Source organism: Choristoneura fumiferana, chromosome 15, assembly GCF_025370935.1.
Source record: "Choristoneura fumiferana chromosome 15, NRCan_CFum_1, whole genome shotgun sequence".
In the NCBI taxonomy this organism is placed as follows: Eukaryota; Metazoa; Arthropoda; class Insecta; order Lepidoptera; family Tortricidae; genus Choristoneura; species Choristoneura fumiferana.
In genome coordinates, this window is record NC_133486.1 from 15,833,955 (window position 1) to 15,843,391 (window position 9,437).

At 40.8% G+C, this 9,437-nt stretch overlaps 1 protein-coding gene across 1 annotated transcript in view; it reads right to left on the bottom strand.

Annotated features, from left to right (window-relative positions):
• The window catches only part of LOC141435915 (uncharacterized), a 57,454-nt gene extending 48,326 nt beyond the window's left edge, over positions 1 to 9,128 (bottom strand). The window contains exon 1 of the mRNA XM_074098752.1: positions 9,072 to 9,128. The gene's annotated coding sequence lies outside the window, so the exon portion shown is untranslated. The remainder of the gene's footprint in view (positions 1 to 9,071) is intronic.
• Positions 9,129 to 9,437: the final 309 nt, after the last annotated feature.

Consider the following 9,437-nt stretch of genomic DNA (forward strand, 5'->3'; position numbering starts at 1 on the left):
GTTTTCACGCCCGTAATAACAGACTTTGAAAGCCGTACTGAGGAAGCCTCACGCAACAGTGCGCCATCTTGTGAGACAAAAAACGATAGCCCTCATTGGCAAACACGTGCATTTCTGTCACTCGAACATGGATGTGTAACAAAAGTGAATTATTTCAATTTTACAGTTACTTTTGTGGGAAAACCCCCGACCCCGGGGACGAATCCCGATCCCACGTGACAGGCTTTGCCTAGAGTGGGACTTGTGGGACCAACGGCAAGCAATTTGTAAAGCGATACTTTTTAAAACTTTTTTTCAACTTATAAAAAAAGTCTTACAAACCGCTGTGACTAGCGTGTAGCTGATGTATCCCAAACAATATAAAAATTGCAAAAACGAGAGGGCAAGGTCGCGTGACGCATGCAATGACAAGAGGTAGCTAGATTTCAATATTATGGTTTTTTTTGGTTTGTTTAAATTACGTCATAGGTAATTAAGTACGCACGGGTTACTCTTAGGTAACGATTAGGTCCATGCAGATATCACGCTGCTTAACTATTCAACTACATCTAAGACGCCTTCCCTAATCTTGGAAGATTACGTTATTTGACTTCAATTATGCCTAATGAGTACACCTGTTAATATACTCAGCGGTAAAAAATTAGGCCCACCCTTCATACAAAATTACCGATTCTGCATATACATTTGAGGGCGGGGTTTTTTGCCGCTCAGTATATATATCCGTCAGCACAGGCTAGCAATTTATATGTAAAAAAAAATGTCTCTTTTATTACGGTTAGCACGATTTAAATCGTCAAAAAAGTAAATTGCTAAATGTGTCTCCAGTGTATTATTTATTTATTTATTCCAACAAAAAATGACAACATTACAGTTACTCGTAAACACCAATGCGCTGTAAAATTCAAATTATACAAAACAAAAAGACATAAAATACATTTAAAAAAATTATTGCATAATTTAAAAATCTACGGCCATACCTAAAAAAAAAAGAAAGAAAGGAATACATTTATTCACAACACTACACAAAACACAACAATATTATTAAGTGCGACAGCATAGATAGGTAGTAGACAGAAAAAAAAACATCTTTTCTTGTTTTCTAAGCGAAACTGACGCAGTGTCGGGTCACTTTATATTGGTTGGTTGGGAGAACCTCCTTTTTTAGCCTGTTTAAGAGTCCCACTGGTGGGCAAACGCCTCTCCTTTTTCCGCCATTCGTCCCCGTCGATTCTTTAATTATGTTTTTTAACTTTCCATCGTGACATTAGAAATACATTCGCGTAGACATTTCAACAGTCAGTTTTCAAAGCCCTGTGACGGATAATGTAGTTTGGCGACATTAATAAATGCATCCATTTGTAATCCATTTGTCATTATGCGGGTACAGAACCCTCAAAAAGTAGAAGACAAAATGTGTCGCATACATTTGTGTTTACTATCGAACGGATAAACGGACCGCACACGCGCTGCAGCCCGACGCATCACCGCGCTGTTTGTTAATGGGCAGTAATGCGCTACATTTATTCGGCTATGCCCGGCAGTAATCCTGCGTGGACGATCTATGGCCGAGGATTAACTGCTGACGTGTTTATCATGCCCTGGTACGTTTGGTCAGGTTCTGCTGACTAGGCAATGTTTTGAAACTACAGCTAACACGGACAGACATTTCGATTTCGCCTAAAACTAGCTTCCAACATCATAAATTCTATTTTTTTTTTTTACTTTTCACGGTATAACTAATTGACAGTTTTGGAAGAAATTAGGCATGTAAGCAACCGCGTCTCGGCAATAACTCACGAGGCTAATTTTTGTCGGGATCCATAGTACTACCTACTCGTACCTATATAACTAATTAGGTATGAATTATGAAATGTACATTGTTATTTTTGTAACTTGGTGGTGGAGAAGAATAAATAAAGTTATTAAATGTATGAAAAGTTAGAAATCTCAGCAGCAAAGTCTAGACTCTTGACATATGAAATTATGCATAATTCATGTTCTGCATACGACTTTAATTAACTTAATGACGTACGTCGGGAATTCAGTAAATTTTCTAATTGTTAATAATTATATTTCAGAAAAATGCATTTCACGCGAAAGACGTTTTGGGCTATTTGTTCGAGTCGTCCCAGGTTCAGGGTCATATCTTACTCTCTCAGTCGATATATTCGCTATATTGTCACATATGATCCTGCAATGTAAATAAAATAGACCAGACAAGCGTGAACTCTATTAGGATACGTTTTAAATTTCGTGATTCTCTCATAGTTAATATATGATTTCACGCCTAGACCACGGCAAGCTTGCTGAAACGTCGATATAAATATGTACTTGTGTAAAAATAGTCGTGATAAATCCATTAATATGGTATTTTGTCCATTAAGATAAACCCCAACTATATGTAAGTAAATTCACAAACATCAGAATAATTTATTTATACGACGGCCATTAAGTTCTTATTACATTACGGGATCACTAATATGAAACGTCGTCTCTTTTGCACCGGTTCTGTTGGAAAAGGCAAGGCATATCTGGTAGAATGAAATATGGGCCCATGTGAAATGCGGTCTGAATACAAATTATTCTTATCACCACCGGACTTGGAAAGACTAGTATTGGGAATCTAAACATTTGTATTAAGATGATCGAACATGTCAGAAGAATGCCGCGTGAGCGTGGGATGTAAACCACAATCTCGGTTGTTTTGACAGACAGCGACAACATGAGTTACACTGCTTGCAAAAAAAATAAGCAAATGATCACTTTATGTACAAAACTACGACATTATTACGTCATGTCATGTTACAAAAATTCGCTCCTTTTATAGTCAAAGATCGTATCTTTTTGGTACTGAATGTCTCACACATCGGCTGAAGAAGTTATGGTGAAATTGACCTTGATGTGGAATTCAGTTTCCTCGCCTGTATATATGCAGATATGCTAAATTTACAGTCAATACGACCACCAGAAGTCGGTCAAATTTTGTTTCACTAAATTTGATTATAGACAGACACACTGGGACAAGTGAAACGAAACAGAAAGCTTGTAAAAAGAGACACAGACTCGTGTTACTATTTAGCCAGACTAGGAGTTCAGCGTCCACAAAGAGCTACAGTATTAGCATCGGCTTGCAGTGTTTACTAAATACAGACATTGGGCCAGCCACTTAGGTGAGGGAGCGATCGGGTAACAATTTTCCTAGGCCCAAGTGAAAAACTGGTAGTATCTTTCTATTTATTCCTTATAGATTCAAGATGATAACAATTAGAAAAAATAGAATTCTCATGAGCTACAAATTTATTTCCGTAACCCAGTGTAATTGTAGAGAGGGTGATTTAAATAACTACATAATTATCAAGTGAAACATGGAAAAAAAATGTGTGCCAAATAGGTAGTGACATCAAATAGATGGAAGCACGCACGATACCATTCATCTTCCTGTAATTATAAGTTCAGTGACAAACACATCAAAGAGAAATTGCACAATACAGGGTGCTTGTACTGCAAAGCTGGTCGTGTAGAGATCGCACAGTCATTGCGCGCGCGCTCCGGTCGCCGTGGCAAATGACACAACACGGATTTCCCATTTACCATGTGCGAGGGATGAAACATAGCGATGTGGATATTCAACGGGACGAAATGGGGGACGAACGGGGAAGATGCTAAAGCATAGGAACCGATTTTTGTATTCACATCACACGCATTCTACGTATTGCTTCAAAACTTTAGTGCAAATTAATTACAACTAGTTAATGGCGTAGTAAGTGGCGGGTTAGAATTACACCACTTTTCTTCCGTGGAAGTCGTAATGCGGCTGAGGATATAGGTTAAGGTATACCGTAGGCGACAGGCTAGCAACCTGTCACTATTGTACCGTTTTTGTCAAACTTAAAACCTAAAACTGCTTAAAGTGGCTCCGAAGCGGTAACGTTTCGTGTGTTCTGCCTGTATTTGGGAATATGAGTACAGGCGTGATGTTTGTGTGTGTGTGTGTAATTTGCTATGAAATGTGAGGTACTTCAACGCGTATTTTAAATTCAGCGTGATGTTTCGACGCACTCTATTAACATTTTGAGCGATGTAACTCCGAGAATCGGAAGGGCTACTACGAAATTCGAAAATCGATCGCATTCGTCATCTCTTTCTACCCCCGTCTTAAAACCGTGGTACAGAAAGTGCTGAAAAAGATTTTCATTCCATTTCCGATTAGACATGCCTCAAAGAATTATCTTATCGCGCGCCTACCTGACGGTCTGGATGACATCAAATAGGCACAACCTAACTGATATTCTTAAGGTATGTACAAGTTTATAAACGTTTGTCTCGTCTGTCAAATTTTGTCTGTGAAATTCGATAAAATGGTATGCTTGTAATTAGATAGTAACAGGTTTACTTTGTTCCATAAAATATTGAAGCCGACATGCGTCGCAGAGCCTGCACCCTCGCGCGTGGCAGAGATCGGCGCAAACAACCGAGTCTTTGATGTGGCGCGCTGTGATTTAGTGATTAGTGACTCCTCCTGTACCGAAGTCTACGTTGTTTTATTACCATACGTACATTATGCCTTGTATGTAGTCCGTATCGCGTAACATTCCGTGCCTGATACGTTCCTATTACGGTCATCGTATACGGTGTATTGCGTAGAGATCTTTTAGCTCGCGCGCCTCGAACGTTCTCGCGCACTATTGCAGCCCTATGCATGCCCGCCGCCGCGCCAGTAACTATTGGCTGTGTGCTCAAATAACACATGATAGTTGCGAACGTGTATTATCATATTCATGAACCTGAGCGGAGTTGTAATGAGACTGCTGAAGACTCAAACTTTATAATCACAACTATAATAATTGTGGCGTGATATTAGTTCGTGTAACTTGACGACCAGATGGCCTAGTGGTTAGAGAACCGGACTACGAAGCTTGTGGTCCCGGGTTCGATTCCCGTATCGGGGCTGATATTTGTATGAAAAATACGAATGTTTGTTCTCGGGTCTTGGGTGCTAAATATGTATTTAAGTATGTATCTACATCTATATAATTATATTTATCCATTGCTTAGTACCCATAACACAAGCTTTGCTAAGCTTACTTTGGGACTATGTCAATTGGTGTGAATTGTCCCGTGATATTTGTTTATTTAATTAATTATTTTATTTAACTTGTAGAGTTTCAATACATCCTACTAATATTATAAATGTGAAAGTTTGTGAAGATATTTGGATGTTTGTCACTCAATCACGTCTAAGCCGTTGAACCGATTTAGATGAAATTAGGTATACAGATAGTTTAGTCCCGGAGAAGGACATAGAATAGTATTTTGTCCCGGAAAATTACATAGTTCCCGCGGTATAGCGATAAACGAATTATGCGCGGACGAAGTCGCGGGTAACGGCTAGTATAATAAATTATTAGTAAGTAAAATACTACTAAAGTACCAAAGTGGAACATTGTCGCTGGAAATGTCACGCTGACATTCCATTCATACATTTCTCAAAGGAATCATCATCAAAATGACTATGAATAAGTTTCACTCTGTTACGCGATTACTTTCCTCGATTCAAATATTTCGGAACGTCCAAGGTGATCAAAAATATGGGAGGTGGATGTTACAGCGCATACTCCGATATTTTAGATCACCTCGGCCGCTCCAAAATATCTGATGGCGACTGAATACCCGAATGATTAAGAAAAATATATTTTGAATAAAACTCTGTAAAAAGTTAATTATTAATACAAGCTTTTTCCTGTACATGCATTGTCATCTGTAAGTGGGTACTGAGAGTGCTACGCGGCATCAAGCTACAGGCCAGCTACGCCGTAGCCCCCGCTACGAACAATCCCGCTACGAGAATCCTGACAACAGAACCCCGCGAATACCATTCAATCATCATAAGAGCTGACAATGTAAAGTAGACAACGGACTCAGCACTCAGGGGTGTAATAGGAAATAATGCTTTCGGCGGGACAATTTTTTACGCACTCGGGCAAATCAAGCATTTTCGGCTGCCGAATATTCGGCGCGAGTCTCATATTCATATATCAAGCGGAATGGCTTTATTTAAAGCACGCGTAATTACTTTTTCAAATAAATGCGACGCATTACTCAACGAGATATATTTGCGGTGGCCTCGGGAGCGGCCGGCCGCGGATCTGCTGCCGAGGTAGACATAGCAACTTCATACTTTCAAACGCGAACGGGTGTCCGAATGCCTGCAAAATTGTGTCGGCACTTGGCACAATAAGTTATTACCACGACTTACGCCTACTGGTTAAACCTATGGTCTCTCAAGCAGAGGGTCGTGGGCGCGAACTTGCATCTCGTAAGTTATTCGGAATTTACAAGGAAGGACGGCGAAAAAGAATGTTTTTCTTAAAACGGAAACACGATTAAATTTATACTACTTTTAAATTTTATGGGTACTAATCACATCTAAATGTACATTACAGGGCAGTGAGTAAACTAAAATACATGAAGTAAAAAGCTCCCACGGATATATATTTTAGGTGCACTGCATTTATATGTAGACACATATAATATTATATCTGAGGACGTGCGCCTGGCCAGTCAGGGATGGATTACGGAATCAAAGAACGTACATACGGACGGTTAATTAGCTGGACCACCAGGATCGCAGCAAGAGGAAGATCTTTGCAGGTTCCCGCGAGGCGACGCTGTTGCCACGATACCCGACATGCGGGGTATCGTGAGCTGTTGCCATTAGGAATACCTGTTAAAGCAGGCCTAATACGTCGTGGCGTCTCGCTCACGCTAACAGTATTTAAAGGGAGAGAGAGAGAGAGAGAGGATCGAATTTAATTTCGGAGTCGCCATCCATTTCGCACTTCTTGATAGGATAGGAAACGAACAAGCTAATTTCCAGATGGTAAGTTGTCACCATCTACGAACACCTGTGAAACCTGGAGATTGCAGATGCAATGCCAGCCGTCAAGGCTAAGATATAACAAATTATTTCAAAAAGCATGAAAGTAAAAAATTTCATAAATCAAATACGAGAAAATAGGTAAGTGTCTTGTAGTAAAACTCCAAAATGATACAAAATAAACATGTAACCTCTCCTCAAGTGTATTAAAGTGACCACACATCAAACCACAACACCGAAGCAGTAATTACGCTTTTAAATTGTAATAATTCTCAATATAATAACGGACAAATGTTTTTAAACCCCATTCGGACGGGTTAAAGCAGAGATTGTACTGGTGCCGCCCTGCAGCGGATCGCATTGTTTTCGGAGATAATAAATCGTTTTACGCCGCGATGAGGCGCAGATCTACCAAATTACGATTTTGCGGATCCAAAAATGGAACCCAATCTTGATTACGGGGATCGCATTGTCCGTGTGAAACGTTTTAATTCCAGTTTCATAGTAAAATATCATGTATGTAGATGATTTTGTTTTACGTTACTTCTGACGCGACAGTATTAATTATATTCTGTACCAGACACACTCTTCTTCTAAGCATTTTTTTTTGTTATTGTAAACTAATCAGCCATTGATATCTATCTCACTTAATGGTAAGTGGTTAAGTGTAACTCATTGGTTCATTACCTAACAGTCAATCCACTCTGGTTTCAGAATACTTAGCTCTAAATTGTACTTTTCCGAAAAAACAGTCGACGGAAGTGAATTCCATTCCGTAGCAGTCCGCATTATAAAACATGAAGCGAAGCGCTTTGAGCGAAAGACTAGATTATTAATAACAGAAGAGTAGAATATCTCACCGCGCCTGGTAATGTGACTGGTAGATTTCGCAAGTCTCCACTTCAATGGAAGACCTTAATTCAGGGACTCGGGTAAGACATTAAGGCATACTGTGTACACAACATGCCCTATTTGCTAAGTAAAACACAAACGCTGCTTCGCGACTAAGTATTAAACCCAAATTCCGTGTAAAACTGACTAATAATAGCGGAGCTTAGGTCCAGGCGTCGCACGCGCTGTTTGCGTAGGCAGCCGGCCACTCCAGCCTGCTCCTGCGACCCTAATCCATCCCCCCAGGCCCAGCCAACCGGAAACCTAAACCCAATCAGCGCAAATCAATGCTTAACCAAACAAAAGGATCCGCTTAATCATAAACGAACCCGCAGAATTCGAATAACGAGATGGTTAGCGACGCGACTCCACCAATACATTCCGCCCTGGTATTATATAACTCCAATAAAACACGCAACATAAATTATCCACGCTAAACGCTCACAAAGCGATCCTCGGCGATAGCTACAACAAATAACAACGATATTACGTTACAGATATATCGAAATTAAACATATGCGACGTACCAGTTTCTGCTCGGATTCGTTCAATTAACCGGCAAGGGGGAGACAATAGGGGGGCGCGGCGCCGAGTGTTTCGTACGAATCAATCCGCGTATTGCTGCATACCCCAAATCCACGAATCACGTCAAAAGTGCTTTTACGATCGCTCAACCGAGATGAATCAATCCATTTAATACATCTGTCAGCGTGTAAACACCAGTGCACGTAAAATGAAGCCTCGTCTAATCCGTGAAAAGCATCCGTTGCAATAAACATCTTTGAGAGAAAAATCTCATTTGACAGATGTCGAAGCGAATGGATCCATTAGCGAGCAAACGCAGGCGTCGCAGAGATAAAGATCCGTTGATTACGACTTCGTAGAATAATGTCTGTCACATCTAAACAATGGCACTAGACAACGGGCATTAATATTGTGTAATCTGCTAATCTAAATAGGTACTAAGTTAAGTGCAGCCGATAAAGTCATTAATTTCATCCCGCTGCTACACTGTCGGATACACGTTTGAAAATCCTTTCGCTCCGATAGTCATCGGAAATATTGCGTCGAGGACATATTAACGGTGGGTGAATAGTTACTAAACGTCAATTTATACATCGCTGATAACGCATGTTAATAAGTATGACATTTGGTGTCTTACCGCTCCGGTCCTGTCAACGCAAATTACAACCTATCAATGACAGGGAATCACTAGGACATCATAAATAAGATCGAGTATGCTAACCACCTCCGCACCCGTTAGATTCAAAACACACGATCGCACTGATGTTTCGGTTCCTACCGGCACGTGCGTCCTGCCGTCCTGGTACACGCGAGCGACTCGCAGGGCGGGCCGCCGATCACTGAAGGCTTCCCGGGGCCCGCCCGCGGCCCCTGCCCCTCCTGCCCCGCAACCCAAACTCTCAATTATTTTATTGGGAGAGCTAATGAGACGTGAACCATCCTCTGGCTCGTTGTCTGCTATTCCCATGGTTACCCGCGGGACACAGTGCAAGTGATCGAGCCAGATAAGATTCGATATTCACGTGGATTAGGGCGGCCTCGCTCCAGCCGGGAATACGTGTGTCGCTTCTGTGACAAAGTTAATTTAAATCTGACGCATGCTTACAAGCCACTTGACTTAAAGTACATACGAGTACACGAGTAA